Source organism: Coregonus lavaretus (genome assembly GCF_964263955.1).
Source record: "Coregonus lavaretus genome assembly, chromosome: 12".
Lineage (NCBI taxonomy): Eukaryota > Metazoa > Chordata > Actinopteri > Salmoniformes > Salmonidae > Coregonus > Coregonus lavaretus.
The window spans coordinates 36,248,572-36,273,362 of NC_139999.1; the positions used below are offsets into that span (position 1 = coordinate 36,248,572).

Consider the following 24,791-nt stretch of genomic DNA (forward strand, 5'->3'; position numbering starts at 1 on the left):
AAAAGGGCAACCAGTGAAGAACAAACACCATTGTAAATACAACCCATATTTATGTTTACTGTATTTATTTTCCCATTTGTACTTTAACTATTTGCACATTGTTACAACACTGTATATATACACATAATATGACATTTGAAATGTCTTTATTCTTTTGGAACTTCTGAGTGTAATGTTTACTGTTAATATTTATTGTTTATTTCACTTTTGTTTACTATCTACTTCACTTGCTTTGGCAATGTTAACATATGTTTCCCATGCCAATAAAGCCCTTAAATTGAATTGAATTGAATTGAGAGAGAGCGAGCGAGAGAGAGAGCGAGAGAGCGAGAGAGCGAGAGAGCGAGAGAGAGGGAGAGACGGAGAGAGAGTGAGAGTGAGAGCGAGAGCGAGAGGGCAAGATCATTACAAGAAGCCCTTTGTGTTAGTAGTATTGTCTATACAGGAATCCATAGCTCTGTCTATGAATTTGAGAGTGGTTAAAGTTTTCCAAACCCATCCCTCAGCTATTTACCAAAACACTGGTGGGGTGACCGATTTGTTGTTGTTTGAACTGCCGATTGCCCCCTTTAAGTACACAGCACAGTATGTCTGTGTGGAGATGATGTCAAACTCACCATCTGGGTTCTCCAGGGGGAGGTAGCTCCCAGTCATGTGTCTGTGGACCAAGGCTGACTTTCCACTGCAGAGACCTCCCAACACCCCCTGTGTACACACACACACACACACACATAAATACACAGAAGGATATGTTTACCCCACTCTCTCTATTAGAGTGACATGTTTACCCTACTCTTCTACAACTACTACAATTTACTACTATTATCATCAACATAGTATACAGTACATTATAATACACTGTTACTGTCGCTGTCTCTGTTGAAGCCAAGACTACACTTATTACTTATTCTACTGCAGGGTTCTTCAATTCCGGTCCTGGAGGGCCGAAACACCTCTGTTTTTCATCCTCTCCTTCTAATCAGGGGCTAATTCAGACCTGGGACACCAGGTGAGTGCAATTAACTACCAGGTAGAAATAAAAAACAGAAGTGTTTCGGCCCTCCAGGACCGGAATTGAAGAACCCTGTTCTACTGGAATGACTACAATAATGATAACAACACCGCTCTCACCAAACGGAGCTCTTGGACGGTTGGACTGAAGGTCCATTCTTGACTGTTAGTGCACGCCGCTGTATACAGAAAAAGAGAGAGAGAGAGAGAGAGAGAGAGAGAGAGAGAGAGAGAGAGAGAGAGAGAGAGAGAGAGAGAGAGAGAGAGAGAGAGACTGATTAATACATCATACGGTCAATGTCGTGATCACGTGTTCCCTCTCCCTGTTTGCCTCCTGCCTAAAGCCTGCATAGAGGAGGGGAAACTTTCAAAGTCACCGGCCGTCGCACATCACAGCACTCTGAAGCTGTGAGGCGTGCCACGCCGTTCCGAGTGGCCACTGCCGCCACTGCAGTGTGTGTGCCCCCATATGTGCCCTGTCGCAGGTCCAGATGGCACAGAATATAGAGTTAGGGGAGGAATGGAAGACGAAAAGAGGGAGCGAGAGAATGAGCTAGAGCTGCGAAGGAGGAGTGCAAATTAATTGCACAAGCTCAGTGGGGCTGCAGTGGTGAGGCTCAAGTTCATTAGCAGCTATTGTGGATGGAACCCAGAGCTAGCGTGCCTGTGTGTGTGTGTGTGTGTGTGTGTGGTGTGGTGTGGTGTGGTGTGTGTGTATGTGTGTGCCTGAGCGTGTATGCGAGATGATTAACAAACAACCTCCTTGTATTTTATTCATCCAAAATTCCAATTCAAGCCTCAGTTTTCACCTTAATTTTGATGCTGCGCAGAAAGCCAAAAAAATTGGGTGTACTGTAAAATGAAAACAAGGATCTCCCCCAAGCATCCTAATTACTGGGTATCTGTTATTTCACTGCATCACCCAGAGGTGTACAATAATAAATGAGAAGCACAGACAGGGGTCTTCACAACAGGTGACTGCCAATGAGTAGATGATGGTAGTCAGTTATCTTTTCCTTTATAGACTTTTATCAAAGTCACATAATCTTCTATTTGTACACTACTGCAAAAGCCCTCGCACAGAAAAGAGTGAGATGGAGATCCATGGTGGACACCCTTTGTTACCAAAGGGTCCAAGAGGATTAAGTCAAGTCACACTACTGCATAGCAGAGAGGAAGAGGACTAGTAGGTACTGTCACATCCTTAAAGTAGCTGCCAATTTCATTCCTCATAGTGACATAGTCAATCAATAAGAGTGCATTTGTTCAGATGTGGACTTGAAGACTAATGGACATGCAGTAGAGTAGACATGTAGAATTAATGTGACAATCTTTTACATGGATTTGTGTGCATCTCAAATGGCACCCCTATTCCCTATGTAGTACACACATTTTAAAGCAGGACCCATAGGGTATAGGGAGCCAGTTGGGACGCAGACAAGGTTTTGAGATGGGTTGAGTGTCGTACATGTACCAGCGTACTCCAGGACGAGACTAGCTGCCTTTGTGCACTAGACACCCCAAGGCCAGACTGTCTACCAGAGTCCCAGGCTGCTTCCCAAATGGCACCCTGTTCAAAAGTAGTGCACTATACAGGGAATAGGGTGCCATTTGGGACGCAGTCCCACACAACACAGGCACTTAAACCAATGTATATATACAAAAGACTGGAGTGATGGATGGGAAATAAAAACATTAACAAGCATATTCTGCAGTGCACACACACACCATATATAACAGTCCCTCTATCCAGAAGACAGATTCCTGATTTGGGCAACAGGCAGCATCACACACACACACACATCTACATATGGCCACACAAATGATGACACCGACTCAATCAAAAGGGTCTTTGGAGGTCTGAGTAAAGCAGTGTTGAAGCCAACCCAGTCAGACAGTGTAATCCCTCACACACAGAATCCTTTCTCTCTGGACACACCACCATTGAGGGAGTCTCCACAGGCACACATTATATACTGCCTGTGCTTTGCTGTGCGCACCGCCACACCTCAGTGACAATATGGTAACACAGCCACCACCACTTCCTTCCACTCTTGCTCTCAGGGGAGATGAAAATCCCTTACCCTCTCCCTGTCAGTCTGTCTATAGGTCTCTCCCTCTCTCCATCCCCCCCCCCCCCCCCTTCTCTCTCCAGCGTCACACCACCGACCAAACAGCATCTCCTCGCTTGCTGTTGCCATGGAAACCCTTCTTCCAGAAATTGCCTGGCTCTTCGCACAATAAATGCTATCATACATACAGCGGTGTGTGTGAATACATACAAACATAGGCTACACATACTAGAGCCCACATACAACACTGTGGTCCTCTGTAGCTCAATTGGTAGAGCATGGCGCTTGTAACGCCTGGGTAGTGGGTTCAATCCCCGGGACCACCCATAAGTAAAAATGTATGCACACATGACTGTGTCGCTTTGGATAAAAGCGTCTGCTAAATGGCATTTAAAAAATGCTGAAAAATAAATATTTGACACTAACCAGGTTTCCATCCAAACTTTTTATGTGAGTAAAGTACATGTTGGATAAAAAAATGTAATGACAAGCCTGATGTCTCGGTAAACTTTCCAAATGTCGACAAAATAAAATACGCTAGAGAAGGTGTAATCGTTTTGTGTCATTAAAATGAATTATGTGAGAAATGTCGGTGGAAACACTTATGCGCAAATATTGATTTAATAACCATCATATTGAAGTAGACTTGGAGTCACGCGATGACATGTGTGGTCCTCCCACTACGACTCGTCGGGAAAGTATGCAGTTTATTAGACTACAGATGAAGTAAGTTATGAAGAACTTCACAGGGCGGTGAAAGTGCAAGGTGATGAACTTGATGCTCCTTTCTAATAAATATCGAGGGTCCTATTCTGGTGGCATGATCATCGCTGCTTCGCTGCCGTTTGACAAATACAAATAATCTCGCTCTTTTGTCCATAATAATCTCATCATGTAGGCTATACCCACACTGTATCTGCGAGCTGTTGGCTAGAGCGCACCTGCCAATACCAGAGTGGGCACACTCGCTATAAGGCAATTATACATTTTTCGGAGAAAAAAAACATCAGTAGAGTTAAAAATGCGATGGAAACTCATTCCACTTGTCATCTCGCACAGCCTTTTATCTGCAATAATTCAACCAGATGGAAACACATCTCTGGTGGGAAAATGCGCATATTGTTTTTACTGCAGATGTTAGATGGAAACCAAGCTAATGTTGAGGGCTGAAATACTTGAACGTCAACAACATTTTTGTATTGATGATATGGATATAAGATAGAGTTCATATTTACTGAGTTAACAAAATATAATTTCAAAGTTGAAAATTGCCCCAAATTTTGATTTTTCTGTTCATGAACGGAATTCATTTACCTCAACTATAATAATTGACACCATCTAAAATAAAATATGTTTGCAATCAAAGTGAAATGCCCCCCAAAAATTTAATGGAGGGGTAGAAGGATTATTTTATCCTATCGCAGGTATTCCTTAAAGAGGTGGGGTTTCAAGTGTCTCCGGAAGGTGGTGAGTGACTCCGCTGTCCTGGCGTCGTGAGGGAGCTTGTTCTACCATTGGGGTGCCAGAGCAGCGAACAGTTTTGACAGGGCTGAGCGGGAACTGTGCTTCTGCAGAGGTAGGGGGGCCAGCAGGCCAGATGTGGATGAACGCAATGCCCTTGTTTGGGTGTAGGGACTGATCAGAGCCTGAAGGTACGGAGGTGCCGTTCCCCTCACAGCTCCGTAGGCAAGCACCATGGTCTTGTAGCAGATGCGAGCTTCAACTGGAAGCCAGTGGAGTGTGCGGAGGAGCGGGGTGACGTGAGAGAACTTGGGAAGGTTGAACACCAGACGGGCTGCGGCATTCTGGATGAGTTGTAGGGGTTTAATGGCACAGGCAGGGAGCCCAGCCAACAGCGAGTTGCAGTAATCCAGACGGGAGATGACAAGTGCCTGGATTAGGACCTGTGCCGCTTCCTGTGTAAGGCAGGGTCATACTCTCCGAATGTTGTAGAGCATGAACCTACAGGATCGGGTCACCGCCTTGATGTTAGCGGAGAACGACAGGGTGTTGTCCAGGGTCGCGCCAAGGCTCTTCGCACTCTGGGAGGAGGACACAACGGAGTTGTCAACCGTGATGGCGAGATCATGGAACGGGCAGTCCTTCCCCGGGAGGAAAAGCAGCTCCGTCTTGCCGAGGTTCAGCTTGAGGTGGTGATCCGTCATCCACACTGATATGTCTGCCAGACATGCAGAGATGTGATTCACCACCTGGTTATCAGAAGGGGAAAGGAGAAGATTAGTTGTGTGTCGTCTGCGTAGCAATGATAGGAGAGGCCATGTGAGGATATGACAGAGCCAATTGACTTGGTGTATAGCGAGCATAGGAGAGGGCCTAGAACTGAGCCCTGGGGGACACCAGTGGTGAGACCACGTGGTGCGGAGACAGATTCTCGCCACGCCACTTGGTAGGAGCGACCGGTCAGGTAGGACGCAATCCAAGAGTGAGCCGCGCCGGAGATGCCCAACTCGGAGAGGGTGGAGAGGAGGATCTGATGGTTCACAGTATCAAAGGCAGCAGACAGGTCTAGAAGGACAAGAGCAGAGGCGAGAGAGTTAGCTTTAGCAGTGCGGAGAGCCTCCGTGACACAGAGAAGAGCAGACTCAGTTGAATGACCAGTCTTGAAACCTGACTGGTTTGGATCAAGAAGGTCATTCTGAGAGAGATAGCAAGAGAGTTGGCTAAAGACGGCACGCTCAAGAGTTTGAGAGAAAAGAAAGAAGGGATACTGGTCTGTAGTTGTTGACATCAGAGGGATCGAGTGTTGGTTTTTTGAGAAGGGGTGCAACTCTCGCTCTCTTGAAGATGGAAGGGACATAGCCAGCGGTCAAGGATGAGTTGATGAGCGAGGTAAGGGAGAAGGTCACCGGAGATGGTTTGGAGAAGAGAGGAGGGGATAGGGTCAAGCGGGCAGGTTGTTGGGCGGCCGGCCGTCACAAGTCGCAAGATTTCATCTGGAGAGAGAGGGGAGAAATAAGTCAAAGCATAGGGTAGGGCAGTGTGAGCAGGACCAGCATTGTCATTTGACTTAACAAACGAGGATCGGATGTCGTCAACCTTCTTTTCAAAATGGTTGACGAAGTCATCCACAGAGAGGGAGGAGGATTCAGGATTCAGCAGGGAGGAGAAGGTGGCAAAGAGCTTCCTAGGGTTAGAGGCAGATGCTTGGAATTTAGAGTGGTAGAAAGTGGCTTTAGCAGCAGAAACAGATGAAGAAAATGTAGAGAGGAGGGAGTGAAAAGATGCCAGGTCCTTAGGGAGTCTAGTTTTCCTCCATTTCCGCTCGGCTGCCCTGAGCCCTGTTCTGTGAGCTCGCAATGAGTCCTCAAGCCACGGAGCAGGAGGGGAGGACCGGGCTGGCCGGGAGGATAGGGGACATAGAGAGTCAAAGGATGCAGAAAGGGAGGAGAGGAGGTTTGAGGAGGCAGAATCAGGAGATTGGAGGGAGAAGGATTGAGCAGAGGGAAGAGATGATAGGATGGAAGAGGAGAGAGTAGCGGGAGAGAGAGAGCGAAGGTTGCGACGGCGCATTACCATCTGAGTAGGGGCAGAGTGAGTAGTGTTGGAGGAGAGCGAGAGAGAAAAGGATACAACGTAGTGGTCGGAGACATGGAGCGGAGTTGCAGTAAGATTAGTAGAAGAACAGCATCTAGTAAAGATGAGGTCAAGCGTATTGCCTGCCTTGTGAGTAGGGGGGGACGGTGAGAGGGTGAGGTCAAAAGAGGAGAGGAGTGGAAAGAAGGAGGCAGAGAGAAATGAGTCAAATGTAGACGTAGGGAGGTTGAATTCACCCAGAACTGTGAGGGGTGAGCCATCCTCGCGAAAGGAACTTATCAAGGCGTCAAGCTCATTGATGAACTCTCCAAGCGAACCTGGAGGGCGATAAATGACAAGGATGTTAAGCTTGAATGGCCTAGTGACTGTGACAGCATGGAATTCAAATGAGGGGATAGACAGATGGGTCAGGGGAAAAAGATAGAATGTCCACTTGGGAGAGATGAGGATTCCTGTGCCACCACCCCGCTGACCAGATGCTCTCGGGGTTTGCGAGAACACATGGTCAGACGAGGAGAGAGCAGTAGGAGTAGCAGTGTTTTCAGTGGTAATCCATGTTTCCGTCAGCGCCAAGAAGTCGAGGGACTGGAGGGTAGCATAGGCTGAGATTAACTCTGCCTTGTTGGCCGCAGAACGGCAGTTCCAGAGGCTGCCGGAGACCTGGAACTCCACGTGTTGTTGTGCGTGCAGGGACCACCAGGTTAGAGAGGCAGCAGCCACGCGGTGTGAGGCGTTTGTATAGCCTGTGCGGAGAGGAGAGAACAGGGATAGACAGAGGCATAATTGACAGGCTACAGAAAATGGCTACAATAATGCAAAGGAGATCGGAATGAAATGAACTAAACATCTGGGAAAGCGAGAGAGCGGGGCCTCCCTCACTTACGTTTCACTGAAACACCCAAATATAACTCTCCCAACTTCCACCTCAGAAACTATAATTGTTGTAAACTACAGCGGTTCAATGTTTTCTAGGAATAGACTAACTTAGTTTATTCAGCTAGCTAACCTGGTACAGTATTCTTCCGTGAAAACCGTCCAGGGCACCTAGTCATATGACGCCACAGCCAACTAGCATGCCGGACTCCAACAGCACGGTTTAGCACCAATACTCGGCCACAACAAACCACCAGTGTGTCAACACGCCAAGCAGATCATTCGTGTCCGTGTCGAACGTTGTGGGTTAGTCCCGACAGCTTGAGCGAGTCCGTCGTCAACTTATTCAGCCAGTTAGTTAGCTAGAATAGTTAGCATACTAGCTAGCCACTGCTTTCTGCCAACGAAGAAACCCCTCCTCCCACGGCACGAACACACAGAGAGAGCCAAGCTAACGTTAACTATATACAGTCTATGGACATAGTACATTTTACAATAATTATATTTTGTTTACTTACACCAATCTTACATACTCCTTAATCACACGTCTACAATAGCACATTCACAAAATATAGTGAAATCAGAATATGATATTACGTTGGGCTTTCTCACATTTTCTTGTGACTGCTTGGAGTTAGACAGAAATTTAGACCAAGTAGGTTTTCATTGGCAGAATCATCACTCTTGGGAGTAGGTGAAGCATATGCAGGTTGTCCTCTCCCTTATTCAACCTCTTTCATGCCTAACACCCAACAGGGCCTATGATTGGATGTGCTCATCATTCAAGTGATATCTTCTGTATTTTATACACTGAGTGTACAAAACATTAGGGACACCTGCTCTTTTCCATGTCATAGACTGACCAGGTGAATCCAGTTGAAAGCCATGATCCCTTATTGATGTCACTTATTACATCCACTTCAATCAGTGTAGATGAAGGGGAGGAGACAGGTTAAAGAAGGATTTTTAAGCTTTGAGACATTTGAGACATGGATGTTGTGTGTGTGCGCCATTCAGAGGGTGAATGGGCAAGACAAAATATTTAAGTGTCTTTGAACGGGGTATGGTAGTAGGTTTGAGTGTGTTAAGAACTGCAACACTTCTGGGTTTTTCACGCTCAACAGTTTCCAGTGTGTATCAAGAGTGGTCCACCACCCAGCCAACAAGACACAACTGTGGGAAGCATAGGAGACAACATAGACCAGCATCCCTTTGGAACGCTTTCTACACCTTTTAGAGTCCATGCTAGAGGTCTTCACGGGTCCAAAAAGTTGTACCAGTTCCGAAATGGACCTGGGGCTTTCCCACCCGTACCCGATATGCATAAATTATTTTTGTAAATATAGAGACCCATTCCGAACGGACCCGAGGACAACTAGACCCGTTCTGTATTGACCTGGTCGGATCCAGACCCGGTCCGATCAAGTAAGGGAAGCAGCAGAAAAGTAATTTTTAAGCTACTTTATTAACTGGAGCTGATAAAGCGCAGGAGGAGTGAGCGATAGCTGCCGCTCTAGCAGGCGGCGGAAGGGCCATACTGTGAGACAGTGACAATGGGAGAAGGGAGGGAGAGACGAGACAGCAACCAACCAACCAAGCCAACTCGCACTATAGTAGACTAATCGCTGCCATAGCTAGGTTATTTATCATCAAATATGATTACATAGTACCTGGCTTGACTGCATCAAACCAGGAGAAGTCAGTTAAGCTACGTAGCTAACGTTGTTAGCTAGCTAGGCTAATATTCGGGTACAGGTGGATCCGTGAAGACCTCTAGTCCATGCCCCGACGAATTGAGCCTGTTTTAAGGGCAAAAGGGGGTGCAACTCAATATTAGGAAGGTGTTCCTAATGTTTCGTACACTCAGTGTATATATTTATTATAGGCTACGAACATAAATTTCCAATGGCACACTGACTCGCACACTGACTCACCTAATGATGAAGATGAAGCCATAGGAGATCACGGTGATGGCCGATGCGCTCGTTGTGGCAATAGCCTATCTCAAGATGAGACAGTGCTTCTATTCCCTAAAACTTGTGAGTAGTTGCGGAAAAAAATGTATATTGGTTCTACAGACAGATTCTTCTTCTTTTTTCAGCAGTAGGCATTTGCTTTCTAATTTGTACCCCAGCCAACCCAACTAGGGTTTTATATGGGCTTCATGGGTTTCAACTGGGCAGTGGCTCTAAATGGTTATCTTATATACACTACCGTTCAAAAGTTTGGGGTCACCTAGAAATGTCCTTGTTTTCAAAAGAAAAGCAAATTTTTTGTCCATTAAAATAACATCAAATTGATCAGAAATACAGTGTAGACATTGTTAATGTTGTAAATGGCTATTGTAGCTGGAAACTGCTGATTTTTAATGGAATATCTACATAGGCGTACAGAGGCCCATTATCAGCAACCATCAGTCCTGTGTTCCAATGGCACGTTGTGTTTGCTAATCCAAGTTTATCATTTTAAAAGGCTAATTGATCATTAGAAAACCCTTTTGCAATTATGTTAGCACAGCTGAAAACTGTTGTGCTGATTAAAGAAGCAATAAAACCGGCCTAGTTGAGTTTCTGGAGCATCAGCAATTGTGGGTTCGATTACAGGCTCAAAATGGCCAAAAACAAAGCTCTTTCTTCTGAAACTCGTCAGTCTATTCTTGTTCTGAGAAATGAAGGCTATTCTATGCGAGAAATTGGCAAGAAACTGAAGATCTCGTACAACGCTGTGTACTTCTCCCTTCACAGAACAGCGCAAACTGGCTCTAACCAGAATAGAAAGAGGAGTGGGAGGCCCCGGTGCACAACTGAGCAAGAGGACAAATACATTAGAGTGTCTAGTTTGAGAAACAGGCGCCTCACAGGTCCTCAACTGGCAGCTTCATTAAATAGTACCCACAAAACACCAGTCTCAACATCAACAGTGAAGAGGCGACTCTGGGATGCTGACCTTCTAGGCAGAGTTGCAAAGAAAAAGCCATATCTCAGACTGCCCATCTTAATCTTTTATTTTTATTGGCCAGTCTGAGATATGGCATTCTCTTTGCAACTCTGCCTAGAAGGTGAGCATCCCGGAGTCGCCTCTTCACTGTTGACGTTGAGACTGGTGTTTTGTGGGTACTATTTAATGAAGCTGCCAGTTGAGGACCTGTGAGGCGCCTGTATATATATTAGGGGGTAGATCAGCTTTAATATTGCAGATAGATAGTGGCTTCCATCAATGTAACTGTCTGCATCATTTCCAGTCCCCATATTTTTTTGGTAAATATATCAATTATGTATATATTTCTTCATTTATTATTTTCCCCTAACCCTACCATCCCTCCCCTAATTGGAGTAAACTAATGGACAACAACACTTAGGCTTCTACTTCCAGCTTATACATACTATATACATTTTACAGACACAGTATATTTTGCAATAGTTATATTTTGTTTGTTTTTAGTCCCATCCTTCAGCTCCACTCAACTCCTCCCATCTATCTCTGAAAATCAATCAAATGTATTTATAAAGCCCTTTTTACATCAGCAGACGTCACAAAGTGCTATACAGAAACCCAGCCTACAACCCCAAACAGCAAGCAATGCAGATGTAGAAGCTAGTAGCTAATATTAATATATTATTGATCGATTGAATATTACTTTTTAAATCACCCAGCAGTGCTATTTGCTAGCTCTAGGTAAATGTTGCAATTCTTCAGGCATTCCTGAACCTGCAACCAAAAACAAGCTACATATGGACAGTACCAAAACAAATGATCTAATGATTGTCTCTTCACAGCAAAATCTGCAGAGCTGGGATGGTTGTACAGTGCATTCGGAAAGTATTCAGACCCCTTCCCTTTTTCCACATTCTGTTACGTTACAGCCTTATTCGAAAATTGATTAAATAAAACAATTTCCTCATCTACACACAATACCCCATAATGACAAAGCGAAAACCGGATTTTAGAAATGTTTGCTAATTTATTAAAAATAAAATACAGAAATACCTTTTTTAAATAAGTATTCAGACCCTTTGCTATGAGACTAGAAATTGAGCTCAGGTGAATCCTGTTTCCATTGATCATCCCTGAGATGGAAGGGTACAAAAAAATCTCTGCAGCATTGAAGGTCCCCATGAACACAGTGGCCTCCATCATTCTTAAATGGAAGAAGTTTGGAACCACCAAGACTCTTGTCTGGCCACCCGGCCAAACTGAGGAATCGGGGGAAAGGGCCATGGTCAGGGAGGTGACCAAGAACCCGATGGTCACTCTGACAGAGCTCTAGAGTTCCTCTGTGGAGATGAGAGAACCTTCCAGAAGGACAACCATCTCTGCAGCACTCCACCAATCAGGCCTTTATGGTAGAGTGGCCAGACGGACACCACTCCTCAGTAAAAGGCACATGACAGCCCACTTGGAGTTTGCCAAAAGGCATCTAAAGGACTCTCAGACCATGAGAAACAAGATTCTCTGGTCTGATGAAACCAAGATTAAACTCTTTGGCCTGAATGCCAAGCGTCACGTCTGGAGGAAACCTGGCACCATCCCTACGGTGAAGCATGGTGGTGGCGGCATCATGCTGTGGGGATGTTTTTCAGCGGCAGGGACTGGGAGACTAATCAGGATCGAGGGAAAGATGAACGGAGCAAAGTACAGAGAGATCCTTGATGGAAACCTGCTCCAGAGCGCTCAGGACCTCAGACTGGGGCGAAGGTTCACCTTCCAACAGGACAACGACCCTAAGCACACAGCCAATACAATGCAGGAGTGGCTTTGGGACAAGTTTCTGAATGTCCTTGAGTGGCCCAGCCAGAGCCCGGACTTGAACCCGATCGAACATCTCTGGAGAGACCTGAAAATAGCTGTGCAGCGACGCTCCCCATCCAACCTGACAGAGCTTGAGAAGATCTGCAGAGAAGAATGGGAGAAACTCCCCAAAAACAGGTGTGCCAAGTTTGTAGCGTCATACCTAAGACTTGAGGCTGTAATCTCTGCCAAAGGTGCTTCAACAAAGTACTGAGTAAAGGGTCTGAATACTTATGTAAAATCCGTTTTTTATTTTTAATAAATGAGCAAAAATGTTTAAAAACCTGTTTTTGCTTTGTAATTATGGGGTATTGTGTGTAGATTGATGAGGGGGGGAAACGATTTAATCAATTTTATAATTAGGCTGTAACGTAACAAAATGTGGAAAAAGTCAAGGGGTTTGAATACTTTCCGAATGCACTGTATATATATATATATAACATTCTATTGGTTGCAAGAATTTTGTATAATCAAATTAAATGTATTTATAAAGCCCCTTTTACATCAGCAGATGCTATACAGAAACCCAGCCTAAAACCCCAAACAGCAAGCAATGCAGATGTAGATAGAAATTAAAAAACTTGAAGTTTTGAGTCCAGCGTTGTTTTGTGTACCAGTTCATACAGTAGCTCAGTTGGTAGAGCATGGTGCTTGCAATGCCAGGGTTGTGGGTTCGATTCCCACGGGGGACCAGTATGAAAAATGTATGCACTCACTAACTGTAAATCGCTCTGGATAAGAGCGACTGCAAAATGACTAAAAATGTAAAAAATAATTCATGTGCCATTTGGCACAGTTGTCAATTTTTTGGTCCTCAAATGAAACTGGTATACTTTTTTATTCATCACAATTTTCTTTAGCCAACTTTGGTCTTTAATGCAGTGCCGACAGACACGTTCCTTACTTTCTCCCCTTTCCACTTGCCCCTTCCATTTTTGTGGTAATACTGCAATTAGTTGGTTGTAATTTTGAGTAGAGCAGACATTTCCATATATGTTTGTTAGCTGCATGTGTGACATAACTCCACCAGTCCTATTTATGATATAATTTACAAAGATTATCCCTTTTATAAATATTTCTTCCAAAGATAGTTTTTAAAAAATCAATTAGTATATTTGAGTTTAACCATAATATGTGTTGTAATATTTGTTCTGTCTTTTCCGGTGGTTAAACTGAAATTGCAACCAACTTTCTATGGCTTGTTTTAAAAATAGCGATATTCTGGAGATTATTTCATTTTCAAATAACCGAAAGTGAGAGGTTGTAATCTGAATAAAGGGGGAAAAGGCCATTATTGAACATGGGGTGAGACATTCTTACTAATTTTCTAGAGAACCAGTTCGGATTTAAGTACAACTTTTATGAAGCCTTTAGTGAGAGGTCTAATGCTTTAATATTTAATCATTTCTTCCCTCCGAATTCATATTCATTATATAAATAGGCCCGTTTAATTTTGTCTGGCTTGCCGTTCCAAATAAAATTGAATATTTTTTGCTCATATAATTTTTTTAAACAAGTCGCTAGATGTAGGCAAGGCCATAAGCAAATAGGTAAACTGGGATATGACAAAAGAGCTAATCAGGGTGATTTTTCCACAAATAGACAGGTATTTTCCTTTACACAGTAGCAAGATCTTATCTATTTCTGCCAACTTTCTATTAAAATGTATTGTAGTGAGATAATGTCCACTTCACCATCATACCACTTTATTGGTAAACTACACAGTAATGTAAAAGTTATTTTTTTGTGATCCAATATGTAATATAATACAATTATCATAATTTGGTTGTAATCCAGAGAGGTTAGAAAAAGTATCTAGATCATATTTGAGGCTGTGGAGGGATCCAAATTGTGGATTTAAAAGAAAACATGAATCCTCAGCGTACAGTCGTGGTCAAAAGTTTTGAGAATGACACAAGTATTGGTCTTCACAAAGTTTGCTGATTCTGTGGTTTTAGATATTTTTGTCAGATATTACTATGGTATACTGAAGTATAATTACAAGCATTCCATAAGTGTCAAAGGACTTTATTGACAATTACATTATGTTTATGCAAAGAGTCAATATTTTCAGTGTTGACCCTTCTTTTTCAAGACCTCTGCAATCCGCCCTGGCATGCTATCAATTAACTTCTGGGCCACATCCTGACTGATGGCAGCCCATTCTTGCATAATCAATGCTTGGAGTTTGTCAGAATTTGTGGGTTTTGTTTGTCCACCCGCCTCTTGAGGATTGACCACAAGTTCTCAATGGGATTAAGGTCTGGGGAGTTTCCTGGCCATGGACCCAAAATGTCGATGTTTTGTTCCCCGAGCCACTTAGTTATCACTTTTGCCTTATGGCAAGGTGCTCCATCATGCTGGCAAAGGCATTGTTCGTCACCAAACAGTTCCTGGATGGTTGGGAGAAGTTACTCTCGGAGGACGTGTTGGTACCAATCTTTATTCATGGCTGTGTTTTTAGGCAAATTTGTGAGTGAGCCCAATCCCTTGGCTGAGAAGCAACCCCACACATGAATGGTTTCAGGATGCTTTACTGTTGGCATGACAGTGGACTGATGGTAGCGCTCACCTTGTCTTCTCCGGACAAGCTTTTATCCGGATGCCCCAAACAATCGGAAAGGGGATTCATCAGAGAAAATGACTTTACCCCAGTACTCAGCAGTCCAATCCCTGTACCTTTTGCAGAATATCAGTCTGTCCCTGATGTTTTTCCTGGAGAGAAGTGGCTTCCTCACTGCCCTTCTTGACACCAGGCCATCCTCCAAAGGTCTTCGCCTCACTGTGCGTGCAGATGCACTCACACCTGCCTGCTGCCATTCCTGAGCAAGCTCTGCACTGGTGGTGCCCCGATCCCGCAGCTGAATCAACTTTAGGAGACGGTCCTGGCACTTGCTGGACTTTCTTGGGCGCCCTGAAGCCTTCTTCACAACAATTGAACCTCTCTATTTGAAGCTCTTGATGATCCGATAAATGGTTGATTTAGGTACAATCTTACTAGCAGCAATATCCTTGCATGTGAAGCCCTTTTTGTGCAAAGCAATGATGACGGCACGTGTTTCCTTGCAGGTAACCATGGTTAACAGAGGAAGAACAATGATTTCAAGCACTACCCTCCTTTTAAAGCTTCCATTTATTCTAACTCAATCAGTATGACAGAGTGATCTCCAGCCTTGTCCTCATCAACACTCTCACCTGTGTTAACGAGAGAATCACTGACATGATGGCAGCTGGTCCTTTTGTGGCAGGGCTGAAATGCAGTGGATTTTTTTTTTGGGGGGGGGGATTAAGTTCATTTTCATGGCAAAGAGGGACTTTGCAATTAATCTGATCACTCTTTATAACATTCTGGAGTATATGCAAATTGCCATCATAAAAACTGAGGCAGCAGACTTTGTGAAAATAAATATTTGTGTCATTCTCAAAACGTTTGACCACGACTGTACAATGACACCTTTGTTTTAAAGCCCTGGATTTCCAGGCCCTTGATATTATTGTTGGATCTGATTTTAATAGCTAACAAAGGCCATAATAAATAGATATGCCGATAGTGGACAAGCTTGTTTTACTCCTCTTGACAGGTTGATACTTTCTGAGAAGTAGCCATTATTTACTATTTTACACCTAGCGTTACTATACATAACTTTAACCCATTGTATAAGAGATTCTCCAAAATTGAAATATTCCAGGCATTTATATATAAATTCCAGTCGTACTTTATCAAAAGCCTTTTCAAATTCAGCTATGAATACCAGGCCAGGTTTCCCAGATTTTTCAGTGTTCTATTGTTTCCAGTATTTGTCTTATATTATCTCCAATGTATCGTCCATATAAAAAACTGTCTGATTAGGATGAATAATATCCGACAATACCTTTTTAATTCTATGCGCTGTGCACTTTGCTAGAATTTTTGCATCACAACACTGAAGAATGTAACGTAACAAAATGTGGAAGAAGTCAAGGGGTCAATACTTTCCGAATGCACTGTATGTCTATGACCACAATGCAACAAGCTGTATATTTGGAATGCATGCTGCCCAAATTGCAGCCTTCCCGACTGTAGGCAACCGGTAACTGCCAAAATAAAGGAAATACTTAAGTGAACAAGGGATACAAAGTATATGTTGTTATGGTGTGGGGTACATTTTCCTGGCATGGTTTAGGTCCACTTGTAGTATCTATGCCAAGGCGCATTGAAGCTGTTCTGGCAGCTCGTAGTGGCTCAACAGCCTTTAAAGACACTTTATGTTGGTGTTTCCTTTATTTGGCTTACCATGCAAAAAAATTACTGCATAGACCAGCATAATTTTAAAACTGGTCCATGCTGGTCTATGCTGGTAAGTGCTTGTCGGATTCTGATTCTGCTGACCGACCAGCATGGTCTAGCTGGTTATGCTGGCAGACCAGCCTTCGTTGTGTTTTTGTTGGCAGACCAGTCTTGTTGTGTTTTTGCTGGCAGACTAGCCTTTGTTGTGTTTTCACTGGTGACCAGCCTTCATTGTGTTTTCACTGGTGACCAGCCTTCATTGTGTTTTTTGCTGGTGACCAGCCTTTGCTGTGTTTTGGACACCGGTGACCGGCATAAACTAAAGCAAAACCAGCATCAAGTCACATTATGCTGCTTTGCAAAGTGATGCTTAATTCCAGACAGGGTGGATTCCCTCAATCTGCATTCAGAATGACTGCCAGAGTTAGAAAATATAAATGAGACTACCTAAACCATCTAAACTGGAACAACCATTTCAGTAACAGGTGCAATAAATCCAACTAACAGATTGGATTAGTTTAGAAAAATGTATGTAATTTATCTTTGTGTAGCATAAGATAAATGAATTGATTAATTAATCAATCTACGTACATGCAAAAACACAGATATTGAAAAAAACTATTTTTAAAAATTGAACTGCAATAGAGCATGCTGGGAAATATGATAATGATGGGCGTGGTTTTTCAGACCAGCAAAATTTGGATTATTTGTGTCACGATCGTTATAAGAGACGGACCAAGGCGCAGCGTGATATGCGTACATCTTTTAATGAGTACTTTATAACAATGACAAAACAACAAAACGATACGTGAAGTCTTAAGTTTAACAAAACACAAACCTCTCCGGAACAAGATCCCACAAATGACAAGTGCATAACAGGCTGCCTAAGTATTGATCCCAATCAGAGACAACGAGCCACAGCTGTCTCTAATTGGGAACCACCCTGGCCAACATAGAAATAAACGATCTAGAAAGAAACACATAGAAAACAAAACATAGACACTACACACACTGGCTCAACATTTAAGAGTCCCCAGAGCCAGGGCGTGACAGTACCCCCCCCCAAAGGCGCGGACTGCGACCGCGCCACACAAACTCAAGAGGGTAGGGGCTGGGTGGGCATTCCGCCTCGGAGGCGGATCCGGCTCCGGGCGTGACCACCACTCTCTAGCTACCCCCCCGTAGCGCCCCTGGTCTGGTCCCGCTGGCTGGAGCTGGACTGGACATCGGTGGAGCGGATTGCTTAGGCTCCGGTGTGGAGCAGCTGACCGGTACCTGACCAGGCACCGGTGGAACAGGCACGGGCTGTGCCGGACTGACGACGCGCACCACTGGCTTGGTGCGGGGAGCAGGAACAGGCCGGGCCGGGCTGGCGACGCGCACCACAGGCTTGGTGCGGGGAGCAGGAACCGGCCGGACCGGGCTGGCGACGCGCACCACTGGCTTGGTGCGGGGAGCAGGAACGGGCCGGACCGGGCTGATGACGCGCACCACAGGCTTAGTGCGAGGGGCAGGAACAGGCCGGGCCGGGCTGGTGACGCGCACCACTGGCTTGGTGCGAGGGGCAGGAACAGGCCGGGCCGGGCTGGCGACGCGCACCACAGGCTTGGTGCGAGGGGCAGGAACAGGCCGGGCCGGGCTGGCGACGCGCACCAAAGGCTTGGTGCGAGGGGCAGGAACAGCCCGGGCCGGGCTGGCGATGCGCACCACAGGCTTGGTGCGAGGGGCAGGAACAGGCCGGGTCGGGCTGGCGACGCGCACCACAGGCTTGGTGCGAGGGGCAGGAACAGGCCGGGCCGGCGACGCGCACCACTGGCTTGGTGCGAGGGGCAGGAACAGGCCGGGCTGGGCTGGCGACGCGCACCACTGGCTTGGTGCGAGGGGCAGGAACGGGTCGGGCCGGACTGGGAACACGCACCACTAACTTAGTGCGAGGGGCAGGAACGGGTCGGGCTGAATTGGGAACACGCACCACTAACTTAGTGCGGGGAGCAGGAACGGGTTGGGCTGTACTGGGAACACGCACCACTAACTTAGTGCGGGGAGCAGGCACGGGTCGGGCCGGACTGGGAACACGCACCACTAACTTAGTGCGGGGAGCAGGAACGGGTCGGGCCGGACTGGGAACACGCACCACTAACTTAGTGCGGGGAGCAGGAACGGGTTGGGCCGTACTGGGAACACGCACCACTAACTTAGTGCGGGGAGCAGGAACGGGCCTGACCGTACTGGGAACACACACCACTGGCCTTGTGCGGGAATCAGGAACGGGCCGGACCGGACTGGTGACACACACCACTTGCTTGGTGCGAGGAGCGGGACTGGGTTTCCTCATAAACCTCCGCTCCCTCTGCTGCCTACTCAGTTCCTCTCTCATCGCCCTCCGGTAGCGGACGGCCTCCTCCTCGGTGATATTCCCCCAACCGAGGAGGACATCCACTTGCGTTACCTCCGGCGTTTGCTCCTGGACACGCTGCTTGGTCCTTATTTGGTGGGATCTTCTGTCACGATCGTTATAAGAGACGGACCAAGGCACAGCATGATATGCGTACATCTTTTAATGAGTACTTTATAACAATGACAAAACAACAAAACGATACGTGAAGTCCCAAGGTTAACAAAACACAAACCTCTCCGGAACAAGATCCCACAAATGACAAGTGCAAAACTGGCTGCCTAAGTATGGTTCCCAATCAGAGACAACGAGCCACAGCTGTCTCTAATTGGGAACCACCCTGGCCAACATAGAAATAAACAATCTAGAAAGAAACACATAGAAAACAAAACATAGACACTACACACCCTGGCTCAACATTTAAGAGTCCCCAGAGCCAGGCCGTGACAATTTGGGAGTCAACCTCACTTGGGATTTGAACTCACAACCTCTTGGTTCCCAGCAACCTGAATTTCCTGCTACACCACTAGATCTGTGGGTTTGATAAAGATTGTTAAAACATTAGAACCAATAGACATTCTCATTTGTCCCTATGGGTAAACCCTTTTGGGTGCCACAAATAACCATTTGATTTGTCCCTGTAGGTAGGGAAACCCTTTTGAATCCCATTTAGAACCCTCACATGAAGAACCCTCTGGTTCCAGGTAGAACCAATGACAGGTTCTACAGTTATACTTATAGGAGACTTCAGATGTGCTTATGGCACACACTGTAAAAAATTACCTGTAATTTGACAGTAAGTTCTCGGCTACTGAGTTGCAGTAAAAATACAGAATTTTTCCAGTTGAATTAAGGTGTTATTGTTGTAAAATGACTTGTTGTTTTTTACCTTACACTTCAAAACATTTCAGGTAAAATTTAGTTTCTGTAACCGTTACTGAAAATGTTGTTGTAGTTAAGGATATCTTATGATATATCTCTGACTATCTCAGGAAGTGGTCAGATGTCACAGATGCTAAACTACAGGACTGTTTTGCTAGCACAGAATGGAATATGTTCCGGGATTCGTCTGATGGCATTGAGGAGTACACCACATCAGTCACTGGCTTCATCAATAAGTGCATCGATGACGTCGTCCCCGGAGTGACCGTACGTACATTCCCCAAACAGAAGCCATGGATTACAGGCAACATCCGCACTGAGCTAAAGGGTAGAGCTGCCGCTTTTAAGGAGCGGGACTCGGACGCTTATAAGAAATTCCGCTATGCCCTCCGGCGAACCCTCAAACAGGCAAAGCTTCAATACAGGACTAAAACCGGCTCCGACGCTCGTCGGATGTGGCAGGGCTTGCAAACTATTACAGACTACAAAGGGAAGCACAGCTGCGAGCTACCCAGTGACACAAGCCTACCAGACAAGCTAAATCACTTCTATGCTCGCTTCGAGGCAAGCAACACTGAACCATGCCTGAGAGCATCAGCTGTTCCGGACGACTGTGTAATCACGCTCTCCGTAGCCGATGTGAGTAAGACCTTTAAACAGGTCAACATTCACAAGGCCGCAGGGCCAGACGGATTACCAGAACGTGTACTCCGAGCATGCGCTGACCAACTGGCAAGTGTCTTCACTGACATTTTCAAATGTCCCTGACTGAGTCTGTAATACCAACATGTTTCAAGCAGACCACCATAGTCCCTGTGCCCAAGAACACTAAGGTAACATGACTAAATGACTACAGACCCGTAGCACTCACGTCTGTAGCCATGAAGTGCTTTGAAAGGCTGGTCATGGCTCACATCAACACCATTATCCCAGAAACCCTAGACCCACTCCAATTTGCATACCGCCCCAACAGATCCACAGATGATGCAATCTCTATTCCACTCCACACAGCCCTTTTTCACCTGGACAAAAGGAACAGTATGTGAGAATGCTATTCATTGACTACAGCTCAGCGTTCAACACCATAGTGTCCCCAAAGCTCATCACTAAGCTAAGGACCCTGGGACTAAACACCTCCCTCTGCAACCGGATCCTGGACTTCCTGACGGGCCGCCCCCAGGTGGTAAGGGTAGGTAACAACACATCTGCTCAACACGGGGGCCCCTCAGGGGTGCGTGCACAGTCCCCTCCTGTACTCCCTGTTCACCCATGACTGCATGGCCAGGCACGACTCCAACACCATCATTAGGTTTGCCGTTGACACAACAGTGGTAGGCCTGATCACCGACAACAATGAGACAGCCTATAGGTACCGCATGGCAAGCGGTACTGGAGCGCCAAGTCTAGGTCCAAAAGGCTTCTTAACAGCTTCTACCCCCAAGCCATAAGACTCCTGAACAGCTAATCAAATGGCTACCCAGACTATTTGCATTGTCCCCTCCCCCCACCCCCCCTTTTACACTGCTGCTACTCTCTGTTTATTATCTATGCATAGTCCCTTTAACTATACCTACATGTACATATTACCTCGACTAACCGGTGCCCCCGCACATTGACTCTGTACCGGTACCTCCTGTATACAGCCTCGCTACTGTTATTTTTACTGTTATTTTACTGCAATTATTTTTTACTTATCTATTGTTTACTTAACACTTATTTTTCTTAAAACTGCATTGTTGGTTAAGGGCTTGTAAGTAAGCATTTCACTGTAAGGTCTACACCTGTTGTATTCGGCGCACGTGACAAATACAACTTGATTTGATTTGATTAGTGCCAATACAATTTGTATTTTATTTTACCTTTATTTAACTAGGCAAGTCAGTTAAGAACAAATTCTTATTTACAATGACGGCCTACACCGGCCAAACCCGGACTCAGCTGGGTCAATTGTACACCGCCCTATGTGACTCTCAATCACGGCCGGTTGTGATACAGCCTGGAATCGAACCAGGGGGTCTGTAGTGATGCCTCAAGCACTGAGATGCAGTGCCTTAGACCACTGCACCACTCGGGAGCCTCGTTTTCCAATACTAAGTTATTCACGGTAACTTGGCCAGAGCAATGAAACACAGTACAATACAATAAAAGTAAGAAAATTATTTATACAGTATTTTACTGTACTTACAAGGGATTACAGCAAGCAAGTTGGTTGTATATATTTGCATATTAAGGAATATTAGGTGTTTTATATCACTTGCACTTCTAGAGGCCTAAACAAAGTCTTCCAAACTGGATGTGATTACAGGGCAAAACAGATCAAATGGACATGGGTAAATATTCAGCCAGCTGTTCCCTATATACATTTAATTATTAGGGAACTACTATCACATATCACTTAAATTGGTACAGTACTCTCTCTAATGGATGCAACAAATATAGCCACTTATAAGGTAAGCCTTAAAATATGTTAATGAGCCACTGATTCTCTCCTCCCGCAATATTTCTCAACAATGCACCATCATTTACAGTGTGCTGCAGTAAATATATAGCAAAATAGCCATTTATTATTTAATTGTTTTGAAAATAAAATCAGCAATTACTAATAATATTTAATTATATATTACACTTCACCACATCACTTAAATTGGTACAGCACTCTCACTAACGGGTGCAACAAATATAGCCTCTTAAAAGTGTTACGTTCCCCAGAAAGAAAACCAAAAATGTTTCTCAAACAGAAGCGGGAACTAACAAAGAGTCACTGACAATAACCAAAACGAAACAGGTGGGGGTTTTAGGAGGGGTTCTGAAAGACACTCATGGGGGTGTCCACTGAAAGTTGACTAACAACAACTACTGGAACCTAAAAGACGCCCACCATGAGTGCCCACTAAATTTGCCCAAGTAGAGGCAAATCAAAAGAAAAACCAACACTAAACTTAAATACAGGAACCAAACCAAAAAGGTGGCACAAAACAAAATCAAATAAAGGATTGTTTGTCTAAAAAAAGGGAGCACCAACTAAAGGTGTTAACCCTCCGCATCTATCAAGACAACTGGAGCACTGAGCCAGTCACTCTTAAATAGTACCTGGGCCAGCACAGGTGAAACACCTTCCCACTAATGAGATGGCAACCAGCACAGGTGTAACACATACTGACTAATGAGGTGACGCCAATCGGTGTGCCCAAAGTGCTATATGTGCTACCAACCTCAAAACATAAATGGAAAAACCAAAGTCTGTAACACCTTTCCCCTTAAGACAACAAATATATCCTATATTTTTGTTGGACAAGTTTGCTCACAACCAACAGAAAATAACTTACATTTCACACAACATGATCAACTTACAGTAAATGTGTCGCTACTTATAATGCATCGCCTCCAATATAAACATGGCAGCTACTGGCTTTCAACAATTAAAGATAAGACACAACACAAAAAATAATATACAGTTGAAGTCGGAAGTTTACATATACTTACGTTGGAGTCATTAAAACTCGTTTTTCAACCACTCCACACATTTCTTGTTAATAAACTATGTGGTACCCTTCCTGCAGGCTCATCCTGACATGACCCTCCAGCATGACAATGCCACCAGCCATACTGCTCGATCTGTGCGTGATTTCCTGCAAGACAGGAATGTCAGTGTTCTGCCATGGCCAGTGAAGAGCCCGGATCTCAACCCCATTGAGCACTTCTGGGACCTGTTGGATCGGAGGGTGAGGGCTAGGGCCATTCCCCCCAGAAATGTCAGGGAACTTGCAGGCGCCTTGGTGGAAGAGTGGGGTAACATCTCACAGCAAGAACTGGCAAATCTGGTGCAGTCCATGAGGAGGAGATGCACTGCAGTACTTAATGCAGCTGGTGGCCACACCAGATACTGACTATTACACATTATTCAATTTCTGTTAGTCACATGTCTGTGTAACTTGTTCATTTTATGTCTCAGTTGTTGAATCTTGTTATGTTCATACAAATATTTACACGTTAAGTTTGCTGAAAATAAATGCAGTTGACAGTGAGAGGACGTTTCTTTTTTTGCTGAGTTTATATATATATATATATATATATATATATATATATTTTTTTTTTTTTTTAACATAGCTGCAGAAAACTCAGAAGTTTTGAAAAATTGGGTAAAATAAGGTATGTTTATATAACCTCCTCCCCTTGGAACGAGCGCAAACAAAACAATACTCATCTCTAAAACGGCAAAACGTGCAGTCAAAATAAATTGTGAGCCAGGGCAAAACACAAAACGTATTGCCTGCCCACCCTTGAAAGACAATCAGCAACCAAGTTGTCCTTACCACTGGTTTCAAGGGGAAACTCCTGCAATATCCGTAGTAACTTTCCTCTCGTGATTTTCCTCAGTAGAATTTGCTTGATTGGGGGAGAGTCCCCAATGTCAATGTCATGCTCTAGTACTTTTGTCTGGGCTGGCACATCTGAGAATAAACCCTGATATTCTAAAAACAGTGTAACAATGTCGCCTTTTTCCTCCGGAGACAAGTGTGCCAAAAATACAAATATCTCGCAGCCATTTTAGGGATGTGGCAATCTGCTCAAACAGAGTAAAATATACATCCACCTTCTTTTCGTTAAAAGGCGGTTGTTCTAGTCGGTTGTTCTAACCAAGATCAAACTCTGTTGAGGGTGCAGGATGGCCTAACTGGATTCGGAGTACTTCCAGATCTATCTCCCTTTGACGTGCTTCCAGCTCCATCTCTTTTAATCGAATGACATGCGCACGTTCTTCTTGTTCTTGTTCTAGTCTGGCTGCACGTTCTCATTGTTGTTGTTTGGCTGCACGCTCATCTTTCCCTCTGCTCTAACTCTAATTTCTGTTGTTCAATCTCACATTTTTTGTTTTAACTCCCTTAGTTGCACATCTACCGGATGTACTCTAACACCCGTAGGACCCATTTCATCAACCTCCCTCTGC

At 44.8% G+C, this 24,791-nt stretch overlaps 1 pseudogene across 1 annotated transcript in view; it reads right to left on the bottom strand.

The window, feature by feature from the left end:
• Positions 1-24,791, bottom strand: part of LOC311138384 (arf-GAP with GTPase, ANK repeat and PH domain-containing protein 1-like) — a 68,722-nt pseudogene that overhangs the window by 33,454 nt on the left and 10,477 nt on the right. Inside the window, exons 2-3 of the transcript in view lie at positions 1,132-1,190; positions 618-705 (exon numbers count right to left, since the gene is read on the bottom strand). The product of the transcript in view is annotated as an arf-GAP with GTPase, ANK repeat and PH domain-containing protein 1-like (transcript). The remainder of the gene's footprint in view (positions 1-617; positions 706-1,131; positions 1,191-24,791) is intronic.